Source organism: Mauremys mutica, chromosome 6 (genome assembly GCF_020497125.1).
Source record: "Mauremys mutica isolate MM-2020 ecotype Southern chromosome 6, ASM2049712v1, whole genome shotgun sequence".
NCBI classification, from domain to species: domain Eukaryota; kingdom Metazoa; phylum Chordata; order Testudines; family Geoemydidae; genus Mauremys; species Mauremys mutica.
The window spans coordinates 1254298-1266437 of record NC_059077.1 but is presented as its reverse complement, the minus strand read 5'-3'; the positions used below and the strand labels follow the sequence as shown (position 1 = coordinate 1266437).

The 12140-nt window shown below is 56.4% G+C and overlaps 1 long non-coding RNA gene across 1 annotated transcript; it reads right to left on the bottom strand.

Moving 5' to 3' along the window:
• Positions 1–528: 528 nt before the first annotated feature.
• LOC123372999 lies at positions 529–3650 on the bottom strand. The gene is made up of 2 exons (XR_006580506.1): positions 3491–3650; positions 529–2084 (listed from the first exon to the last, which is right to left on the bottom strand). It is a non-coding gene; the product is annotated as an uncharacterized LOC123372999 (long non-coding RNA).
• Positions 3651–12140: the final 8490 nt, after the last annotated feature.

Here is a 12140-nt window from a genome sequence, read left to right as displayed (position 1 = left end):
CAGTCAGGGGGTCATTCTGGGGCCTGCGGCTCCTCCCTGGCTGCCTGTCCCTGCGCGTCCGCTCCCCGGCCCCCGCGCTCAGAGGCGATGGGAGCACAAGCCGGGGGGAGGGGGTGTGGTGGGCGCTGGGGGGCAGCAGTGTGCACTGGGGGGCTCCCCTCTGTCCATCACACACGGTAAGGGGCCGGGTAACGGGTGAGCCGGGCGCTGAGCCGGGGTGACAGCGTGACGCCCTCCCCCATGGAACCCGCCTGTCCGTGGTGGGGGGCAGGGTCTGCAGCCTGCCGGGCACGGAGCAGACTGGATGCCAGTCACTGGTGAGTGGGGATAAATACACCCCCTCCCCCATCATCATTTCCTGGTTCAGGCCCTGCCCCCTCCGTGGCGGCTGTGAAGTGGCCAGTGGGGCAGGTCTTTGCAATATGGTGGCTGGGGTGTGCCCCCCCCCGAGCTGCGTCCCCAAGCTCCCCTGCCCGCAGGCGGCACCCAGACTCCCCCCATCCCACGTATACGATGCACTGGTGAATGCAGACTCTTGGTTTTTATTCTGATAACATATTGCTAGTAATATATGCGGCTTATTTAAGGTGTCGAATAAAAGCGACGGTCCCAGCGTCCCCTGTGTGTGTGTGTGCAGCGCGATGGGAGGGGCGGAGAGGGGCTGAGCTGGCTGGTCACAGGACAGGGACACAGCCGGGCCTGGGACTGCGAGTCAGGAGAGCCCACCTCCAGCGAGACCGCCAGTGCCGTGCCTCGGTTTCCCCATCTGAGCCCTCAGGACTGCACAGCGCCCTGGGGGTGGGGAGCGTCTCAGCAGCACTGAAGGCTGTTCGGGCCCCTGGTTGCAGCGTGGGGCGGAGGGGGTGGCGGGGGGCAGGCACTCGGGCAGTGGGGCAGGACTAGGAGGTGCAAAGGGAGGTGTCGCTGTGGTGGGGGCTGGTCCCTGCCGCCCTCCCGCTGGGCCCAGGGGGATCCACTGGTGGGAGGGATGGAGCCGGTCCTGTGCTGGGAGCACGTTGGGGCCACCCTGCCTCCAGCCTGGCACCAGCATCTCGGGGTGGGGCATGGGCACTGCCCCTGGGCCCTGCGCTGCCCCCTCCGCTCAGCCCAGCCCCACCGCAGCGCGGCGCCCACACCAGCCTGGCCCCAGGCACCCCCCCGGGCTCGCCGCCCAGTGACCCTCCTTGGTCATAAACCTCCACACGCCGGCGCCAGCCAAACTCCCGGGCCTGCTCTGCGCCGTGCCCTCAGCACCGGCCCCCTCCCACGCCCTCTGCTCGCCGCCAGCCTCCGGCCGCGCTCGGCCCTGCACTGCCCGGTGTGGGGGGCGGTGGTGTTGTGTCTCTGAAGCTCGGGGGGGGCGTGTTGTGTCTCTGAAAACCGGAGGTGGGGGGAGGGGGATGTGTTCTGTCTCTGACGCCCGGGGGCAGGACTGGGGGTGTCGTGTTGTGCTCACCCAGCCCTGGCCCCGCTGACCTATCAAAGGCCGGGTGCGGGGGGGGGGGCGGCTCTCACCCCCCCGTGCACCAGGCCGTGGGTGCCCTGCCTCACTGCTCTGCTGCTCCCAGCTGCCGGGCAGCGCCCCGGTCCCAGCCACGCCCGGCTGTGGGCAGCAGAACTCGCCCCGCACCAGCGACCCGGCCCGCCTGGGAGCCCGACACCGTTAGAGGGGCCCTGCATGGGGCCAAGGCCCACAGCCATGGGGCTGCAGGAGGGTCTGGGGGGCAGAGAGCAGCTCCCGGAGCCCGCCCCACTGAGGCATTTAGTGCAGCAGGGCGGGCGGAGCTGCCAGGGAGCCCACGCTCGGCAGGGTTGCTCGCCCCCATGGGACCCAGCCCCACGTGCGGGAAGGGGGCTGGCTGTCTGCTGAGGGCGGGCGGCTCTTTTCCTGGGCATGATGCCCCCAGCCCTGCCCAGCGCGCGAGCTGGCACCTGCCGGGGTGTGGGGGCTCCAGGCCGGAGCAGGGGGCAAGGCTGAGTGGGGCGGGCGGTGCTGGTGGGGCCGGACGGCCCTCGGGTGCTGCGTCCTCGGCACAGAGCAGGGCACGAAGGCGGCGCAGGAGCCGAGCCTGGAGCAGCGGGAGCTGTAAGGGGACGAACAGGGTGAGCTGGGCCGAGGGTCAGTCCCCCGCCCGCCCTGGGCCAGGCCTGAGACCCAGACGGCTGGAATGGCAGCGCCAGCTAGGCCTGGCCTGTCCCCTCCTACAGCTGGGGGGGTGACCCTGTGGCTCGCCGCCGCCGGGGGCAGGGGGCGAGTTGGGGCCCCAGCGCCGGCTGATTTGGGGCAGGCCGAGGGCGACGCGAATCTACCCGACCGGTGCCCTGGAGCCCGCGGGGGAGCCCGGCTGGGGCTTTCGTTCTCACACTTCTCAGTTGTGCGGAGCCGGGATCTGCGCCACTGAGGAGGGGGACGGGCGCTCTCACGGGGCCCCCACGGCCCTGTTACCCCAGCGCAACCCACGACACCCACAGCTAACCCGTGTGTCCTGCTCGACCAGCACCGCCCCACAACCCCCCCGCCCCTGCCCCCGACTGCTCCCCCAGCACCGCACCGCAACCCCCCCACGCCCCTCCTCTGTGTGCCCTGTTCCCCCAGCATCGCCCTACAAACCCCCCCGCCCCTGCCCCCCATGTGCCCTGCTCCCCCAGCACCGCCCCGCAACCCCCCCGCCCCTGCCCCCCATGTGCCCTGCTCCCCCAGCCCCACCCTGCAACCCCCCACGTCTCTGCTCCCCATGTGCCCTGCTCCCCCAGCATTGCCCTACAAACCCCCCACCCCTGCCCCCGACTGCTCTGCTCCCCCAGCACCACCCTGCAAACCCCCCCGCTCCCCGAGGGGCGGCTCTAGTTATTTTGCCGCCCCAAGCACAGCAGGCAGGCTGCCTTCGGCGGCTTGCCTGTGGCAGGTCCCCGGTCCCGCGGATTCGGAGGCAGCCTGCGGGAGGTCCACCGAAGCCGCGGGACCAGCGGACCCTCCACAGGGAAGCCGCCGAAGGCAGCCTGCCTGCCGCCCTCACGGTGACCGGCAGAGCGCCCCCCGCGGCTTGCTGCCCCAGGCACGCGCTTGGCATGCTGGTGCCTGGAGCCGCCCCTGGGCTCTCCTCCTCTGTGTGCCCTGCCCCCCAGCACTGCCCTGCAACCCCCCCATCCCTGTGTGCCTTGCTCCCCCCCACCACCCTGCCACCCCCCCGCTCCTCTGCCCCCGTGTGCCCTGCCCCGCCAGCATGACCCTGCAACCCCCCTGTCCCTGTGTGCCCTGCCCCCCAGCACTGCCCTGCAACCCCCTGCTCCCCTGCCCCGCACGCGCCCTTCCCCCCAGCACTGCCCTGCAACCCCCCCCGCTCCCCTGCCCCCCACGCGCCCTTCCCCCCAGCACCGCCCTGCAACCCTCCCCCCCGTCCCTATCTGCTCTGCTCCCCCATCACCGCCCTGCAAACCTGGACCCCCGCCCTGGGATGTCCCCAATATGGGGCTGGTGCTCCAAACTTACAGGAGTGTCCTATAGAGGCTCTCATTGATTGTGGTCTCGGCTGGGTTGGCTGGGCGCCTTCTCACAGATCCATGGCTTTTTATCGTAGCATGGCTCAGTGTATATGTAGATACCTTTTATTGCTCCACATGAGTCATAAGTGCTACCCCGAAATCTCCAATCTCTGGAAAGAAAAGGGGCATTACTGAGACGGCACATCCCACACCACACTGGCTGTCAGCTGTGCCACCCTGGCGTTCCAGCAGGCGCACTAATGCCAACGCTCCATCGATTTCCAGGCCAGAGTCACTTCACCCAGTGACACCTGCAGCCCACCCAGGAGCTTCTGCTTCAGCTGGACTGGAGCTTTGCAAAGCGACACCCACTCGGCACTGAAACCCCATGGGATGGAGACTCCACCGCATGCCCGGGTGAGCTGGTCCATTGCTTAATTCCCCTCCCGGTTTTCTTCCTGTTATATCCTTGGGGGCAGCCGGTTTAGGAAGAAATCACTTGAGGCCAGAGAGCAGACAGCTAACAAAACTACCATTTATTTACAGACACAGAGCTCACCCAACCGGCCGAAGCTGGCTAGGCTATCCCCTAATAATCTAACTCAGTTGCCATAGGAACAAAAACCATGATAATCCAAAAAACAACATATTCCTCCCACCCTAATAAGAACATCCCCTAACTAAAACACACACTAGACTAGAGAAGGAGGGTAGACTGCCTCCATTCCCGGCTAAACCCTGGGGATTATTTTGCCCCATAACCGTGGGTTCACCCTAGCTAAAGATCCAGCCGATGAGGAGGCCTTCTGTCTCTAGGTGGATTACGGCGAACTTCTGGTGTTGTTGCACCCGAAAGTACCATGGGCTCAGGGTCTGCAGCACGAACAGGTGAGGAGGTGGTATCAGCTCGTGCTGGGCAAAGGGGTATCTCAGCCACCGGCAGTAATGGAGGAGAACAATCAGGAACAGGTGATTCGTGATTCGGTGTCTCACCAGAAGAGGTGAAGTCAGACCACTCAATTGCAGATGTGTCCTGAAGACTGGCATGACCTGGCAACAGCTGATCTACATGTCGCCACCAGGTAAGATTCTCTGCAGTCTGGACTGTGTAGTAAACAGGTCCTGTTTGAGTGATGATTGTGGCAGGGACCCATTTAGCTCTGGAAGTATAATTCCGAGCCAAAACTGGCTGTCCTGGGCTAAAGGTTCGGTCTTTTGCTCTGGGTGCCCGTCTGATGACTTGATATTGCTGCTGATGTTGCACAATTTGTCGGGGTTCAGAAGGTTTCAGCAAATCAAAGCAAGTGCGCAGCTGTCGTCCCATCATTAGAAAGGCCGGGAATGCCTGGGTCGTAGCATGAGGTGTGTTTCTGTAGGAAAGTAAGAAGGTATCCAGACGCTTTTGAATGGAGTGTTGTCCCCTTGCTGATTTCAAAGCGTGTTTCATTGTCTGCATAAATCTTTCAGCTAATCCGTTGGTGGATGGATGATATGGTGCTGACGTGATGTGGTGTATCCCATTTGCCTTCATAAAATTTTGAAACTCCTGAGAGACGAACTGCGGTCCATTGTCGCTCACAAGTTGTTCTGGCAGACCAAAACGACTAAAGAGTCCCCGTAGTTTTTGGATAGTACTCTCTGCAGTAGTGGACTGCATTATAGAGACTTCTGGCAATTTAGAATGGGCATCTATTGCCACCAAGAACATGCTTCAAGGGGGCCAGCGAAGTCAACGTGAATACGTTGCCACGGGTTTTCAGGCCAGTCCCATGAGTGTAGGGGTGCCCACTGGGGTGCATTCCTCACACCCTGACATGACATACAAGCTTTTGCCTTCTCTTCAATAGCACTGTCCAATCCAGGCCACCAAAAATAGCTTCGTGCAATTTCCTTCATGCGCACTATTCCACAGTGACCGGAATGGAGCTGTTCTAACATCTGTGATCTCAGTGGTGGTGGAATAATGACACGTCTCCCCCACAACAAACAACCAGATTGGATTAATAACTCCATCCTCCGGGACATGTAGGTAACAAGGTCGGGTGAGACCAGAGAGGTTTGTCGAGATTTTCCATGCATCACCAGGTCCATAACTTGGGATAATACTGGGTCAACACGGGTTGCCTTCTTTATCTGAGTAGCAGTGATGGGTGTATTCTCTACCTGTTCAAAGTAGAAGATTTCCTTTTGGGCACTATCTTGATGTTTGACCGGCAAAGGCAACTTTGAGAGGCCATCTGCATTGCCGTGCAGAGTGGATTTCCGATATTTGATTTCATATGTGTGTGCTGAAAGTAACAATGCCCAACGTTGCATACGACTAGCAGCTAATGGGGGAATGCCTGTGTAGGGTCCAAAAATTGACGTCAGAGGTCGATGGTCTGTGAGAAGAGTAAACTTTCGCCCAAATAGGTACTGATGAAACTTCCAAATTCCAAAAACAATTCCTAATGCCTCACGTTCGATTTGGGCGTAGTTAGTTTCTGCTTTGCTTAGAGTGCGTGAAGCAAAAGCAATAGGTCTCTTTTCTCCCAAAGGCATAATGTGTGACATGACTGCTCCCACTCCATAAGGGGAGGCATCGCAGGCCAATTGTATGGGTAAGGATGGATCAAAGTGCGTTAGAACTTCAGAATTTAGCAATGCATCCTTAGCTTTGTTAAATGCAACATCACAGGCTTCAGTCCACTTCCAGGCCTTGTTCTGCCCAAGGAGCTCGTGAAGTGTGGCTAACTGTGAGATGAACTTTCCATAATAGTTCAGTAGTCCTAGAAACGAGCGCAGCTGGCTTACATTTCGAGGTGGGGGAGCCTCCACAATAGCTTTAACTTTTGCAGGGGCCTTATGAAGACCTGCAGAATCAATGATGTTTCCCAAATATTCAACAGAGGGCTTGAAGAATTCACACTTGTCTTTGCGAACTTGTAGGCCAGTCTTCCAGTCTTTGTAGGGTATCAGAGGGGTAGACGTGTTAGTCTGGATCTGTAAAAGCAGCAAAGAATCCTGTGGCACCTTATAGACTAACAGACGTTTTGCAGCATGAGCTTTCATGGGTGAATACCCACTTCGTTGGATGCATGTCATGTCATGCATCCGACGAAGTGGGTATTCACCCACGAAAGCTCATGCTGCAAAACGTCTGTTAGTCTATAAGGTGCCACAGGATTCTTTGCAGTCTTTGTAGGGTAGCCTCTAAATTCTTTAAGTGATCCTCTTCATTCCTTCCAGTGACCAGGATATCATCCAGATAGGACTGGACTCCTGACAAGCCACACAAGATCTGGTCCATAGCCCTCTGGAACAGGGCGGGAGCAGACGTTATTCCGAAGGGCAGGCGACAGTATCGATAAAGCCCCTTATGAGTCACAATAGTCAACAGCTCTTGGGACTTTTCATCGACGTGCATCTGTAAATATGCTTGACTCAGATCAATCTTACTGAACTTTTGTCCCCCAGCCAGGCCTGCGAAGAGGTCATCGATGCGGGGAAGCGGGTATTGCTCTGCACACAACACTGGGTTGACAGTGACTTTAAAATCACCGCAAATCCGGAGAGAGCCATCTTTCTTCACTATTGGAACGATAGGAGTGGCCCATGAGCTATGGGTAACTGGTATTAGGACTCCATTGGTGACCAGGCGCTCCAGGTCTGCTTCAACTTTTGGCCTGATGGCATATGGCACAGTTCGGGCTTTCAGATATTTTGGTGGACTGTCAGGTTTAGTGTTCAATGTCACAGTGATTCCCTTCATACTTCCCAAATCATCTCCAAAAACAGCAGCATGTTTCCTTAGTATAGGGGTTAGACTGGTTTCTTCTTTAGTCATCCAGTGCACTTCTGCCCAGTTCAGTTGAATCTTCCCAAGCCAAGACCTACCCATTAGGGCTGGGTAGTTACCTCTCACCACAAACAGTGGCAATTTAGCAGCCTGTCCATTGAGCTCCACCTTAACATCAATAGTGCCCAACATGGGCACAGCTTCTCCCGTATACGTCTTCAGAACAGTTTTTGTTGCCTTAAGCGGAAGATGCTGTAGCTTTTCTTTATACACAGTCTCGGAGACCAGCGAGACGGCTGCACCAGTGTCCAGTTCCATGTGTATAGGTTTGCCATCCAATAACGGGGTTACCCAGTATTCATGTGAACCCACTGCCAAAGACAAAACATGCAGTGATACTTCCTCTTGCGATGAGGTGTCACCTTGATCATCCTGGGTCTGCTCTAGGGTATGCAGGGTTCCTCTTTTTGTCGGCCAGACCACAGGCCTCTTTTTCTTTTGTTTACAGGCATACTTAATGTGTCCCTTTTTGCCACAGTGTCGACACACCAGGTCCTTACACCAGCATTCTGATGCCTGGTGACCCAGCTTACCACAGCGGTAACATTCTTGACTCTGCACAGTTTTGTGGGTCGGTTCTTGTGACACTTTTTGCACCCTAGGGGATGCACCGATGTATTGCGCCTCCCTTGTAGCCAGTTCCATGGAGACAGCAATATCAACAGCCTTCTGTAATGTAAGCTGAGCCTCTGTCAGTAGGCGCTTCCATATAGCTTGACTGTAGAGGCCACACACTGACCTGTCACGCAGGGCATCATTTAACATCTCCTTACATTCACAGTGTTCTGCTAGCTTTCTTAAAATGGCTACAAATTGTACAACTGTTTTGTCTTCTTTCTGGCCTCTTTTGTGGAACCTGTATCTTTCAGCAATTACCAGTGGTTTTGGGGAAAAATGGGACCCCAGGATTTCCACAATGTCACTGTAAGATTTAGTCTCAGGCTTAACAGGATGTAGTAAGCTGCGTAGCTGTCTCTTTCCCGGGCAAGGAGGTCACCTGACCTCTTTGTCTCCCACACCTTTAGCATCCCCTTGCAGGGGGGAAGGGCCAGGCCATTAGTTGCCAGGAGATAGAGGGTCGGTCAGCAACTGAGGCCCCCACACAGTATTCAGAGGGAACATTAAAACAGCCCCACTTCATCACAGTCTTCATGTTTAAATCAAGGTGGGATCTTTTTCTAAGAGATCTGCTCTGAGAATTATTTGGGGAAGTTCTCTGGCCCCTGCCATGCAGGGGTCAGACCAGTCCCAGGGCCTGTGCCGTGCGGGGGTCGGACCGGTCCCAGGCCCTGTGCCGTGCGGGGGTCGGACCGGTCCCAGGCCCTGTGCCGTGCAGGGGTCAGACTAGGTGATCACACTGGTCCCTTCTGGCCCTGGACTCCATGAAGGTGAGTATGGAGTGGCAGAGCTGAGTCACTGCAGAGCCGGGAGCGGAACAGGGTGCACAGGGAGACGAGCCCGGAGCCAAGCCCCGTGAGGGGGCAGAGGGGCAGGAGTGGCTGAAGGCAGCCTGGCAGAATCAGCAGCAGAGCAGGGGGAGGTGTGAATGCCTGGGGTGGGCGGGGAGGCAGGATTCCAAGGCAGAAGCTCAGCTGTGACCACAGCAGCCAGGGCGCGGAAACCTTTACAGTTACAGTTTCGGTGCTGAGTGAGTTTAGGCTCCTGCAGGTCTCAGCTGCAGCCGAGGGGGATTTTCTGGATCGCCGGGTGCCTAAGCCTGGGACTTGCGTGTCTTTGTGGATCTGGGCTATGCACCTACATCCAGAGCAGATTTCTGATAGCGGGCGGCTCCTCAGTCTAGCTGCAGACGAAAGCAGAACAAGACCCAGTGGCTGAAAGATGAAGTGAGACAAAAACCAGACTGGAAATGAGGCACTTTAAAAACAAAGGAAGTGTTGTGTATTTGGTTGTCATGGTTTTTGTTCCTATGGCAACTGAGTTAGATTATTAGGGGATAGCCCAGCCAGCTTCGGCCCGTTGGGTGAGCTCTGTGTCTGTAAATAAAATGGTGGTTTTGTTAGCTGCCTGCTCTCTGGCCTCAAGTGATTTCTTCCTAAACTGGCTGCCCCCAAGGATACAACAAGTGGCGACGAGGGTGGGATCCCTGTGCTGCCCCAGCAACAGAAGGATGTAGAAGTTAAGGTACAAAAACAAATAAAAACTGCTTGTTTGCACTGACTGTGAAAGGGAAAGGGAAAGAGACAAAGCCCAGAGAGGAGGGGCTGGGGGAGGTCAGTCTGGAGCTGGCTGGGGACGGGAAGTGAGGGCAAACGTGGGGGTCTGGCTCACTGCCCCCCAGAATGGACCCGGCCGAGGGGTCCGGGTCTCTGTATCTACAAGCTCTGGTTTAGACCCTGTTCCTGTCATCGAATAAACCTCTGTGTTACTGGCTGTTGTGGCAAACCCAGGACAAATGGCTACAAAGGGAGGGGTAGGAATTAGTCCCAGGGGGTTAAAAGGCCTCTCCCTATCCACTGAGGAGAGAAAGCCAGGGAGAAATAAGGTTCAACTGGAACAGGAGTTACCAGGGAACTAATTAGGTTCAGCTGGCCCCAACTGCTGGAGACCTTTTTAAACCCTCCCTGGCGTGGAAGCAGGGGAGAGAGTGAGAGAAGCAGGAAGCTGCCAGCGAGTAGGTGCAGCAAAGCTCTGAACCTTTCCAGCAAGGAAGGCTTCACCCTGTCCCCAGAAGGGGAGAAAACCAGCACAAGAAACTGACTGAGGGAAGGATCAGCCAGACCATGTGCGACCTGGAAGGATTTGCTTTGCCCAAGCCGGTGTCTCCAAGGCTAAAAAGAACTGAGCCTGCTAAGGAGAAGCAGGTACTTTGCTACATTGGCTAAGAGTCACGTCTGACTGCGCAGTGGGGGTGCAGGACCCTGTGGCTTCCCCAGGACACGCCTGGGTGGACTCGCTGGGGGAAGCGCACGGAGGGGCAGAGGATGCTGAATGCTCCAAGGTCAGACCCAGGAAGGTGAAACCATGTGAGCTTGCCCTGAAGTCAGTCTGCTCACAGAGAGGAGACTTCACCAGAGTCCTAACTGGCTTTGTAGGGAGCAGTTCCAGAGCATCGCCCGGGGACTCCGTGACAGTCAGGGATGGAGAATGCACCGCAGCCCTTGGTAACTTGCTCCAATGGTTAATGACTCTCACTATCAAAAAAGGACACCTTATTTCCAGTCTGAATGTGTCTAGCTTCAACTTCCATCCAATGGATCGTGTTAGATCTTCTTCTGAAGAGCCCAGTATTAAATACGTGTTCCCCCTGCAGGTGCCCATAGGCTGATCAAGTCACCCCGTAACCCTCTCCTTGTTAAGTTAACTAGATGGAGCTCTTTGCGTCTCTCACTGCGAGGCAGGTTTTCCAATCACTTACTCATTCTCCTGGCTCCTCTCTGGGGGATGGCTCAGGGGTTTGAGCATTGGCCTGCTAAACCCAGGGTTGTGAGTTCAATCCTTGAGGGGGCCACTTAGGTAGGGATCTGGGGCAAAAATCAGTACTTGGTCCTGCTAGTGAAGGCAGGGGGCTGGACTCGATGACCTTTCAAGGTCCCTTCCAGTTCTAGGAGACAGGATATCTCCAATTACTAAAAACCTCCTCAGTTATCAACGTCCTTCTTGAACTGTGGACAGCAGAACTGGACACACTGTTCCAGCGACATTGGCTTCCTTCTGGGTGTTCCCCAGTGTTCCAAGAGTTACTGAAACTCAGCAGTCACTGTCCAGTTAAAGGGCCCATTTCCCAACGCTTAAAGCAATTGTCGGCATGGCTGACTGGGCACACGTGTTTCCAGTTGGGTGGCTGTGGCGGGATGGACTTGCCCCACCACAGTAGCGTTACAACAACTGGAATTGTTCAAGGCCATTCCACTGGATGTCCCAAATGCCACGATTTCACAAACAGCAAGTTACTCTGGTCAAAAACATCCTCCTTAAATGGAGGTGTGACAGCAGCAACAAAACATGTTTAAAAACCCCATGGAAGATGGGGGACATGTGATGAGGTACCTACCTGACCGGTGCTGAAAAGGCTGACGTGGGCCTGAGAGGCCAGTTAACCCACCTGGGTACACCTGGAGGATGGGCCATGGCCAGGTAGTGAGGAACCCAGCTGGGGCGGGGAGGGGCAGTGCTAAACACAAAGGGGGTTTGTTGTGGGAGGGCTGCAGGGGGAGCTCCGCAGTCACTCACCGGGAACAGGGAGTGAGGAGACCTGGGGGAACAGCCAGGCTCTTGCAGGGTGTGTTGATGCGGTTCTGGCGGGACCCAACTGAGAGTGCCAATTCAGGACCAATTGCTCAAACAAGGCAGTCACAGCCCTAGGCTGGGGTTTTTCCACCTCTAAGGCAAACCAAACCAGCCAGACAAAAAGGACTTCGGTCTCACCCCACTGGCTAACCACAAGTCACACAAGCAATTCCCTTAGACACTCCAGTCTCCCAGTATCCCCACCAGTGCCACTCGTCCTGAGGATGAATGGCTATGAAAACCAACACCCCAATAAAAGAAAAAGGTTCTCTCGATCCCAAAGGACCAAGCCCCAGACCCAGGTCAATATACACATCAGATCTTACCCACAAATCACGCTGTCGCCAATCCTTTAGAATCTAAAATCTAAAAGTTTATTCATAAGTCTGCAGAAGAGAAGAATGAGGGGGGATTTGATAGCTGCTTTCAACTACCTGAAAGGGGGTTCCAAAGAGGATGGATCTAGACTGTTCTCAGTGGTAGAAGATGACAGAACAAGGAGTAATGGTCTCAAGTTGCAGAGGGGGAGGTTTAGGTTGGACATTAGGAAAAACTTTTTCACTAGTAGGGT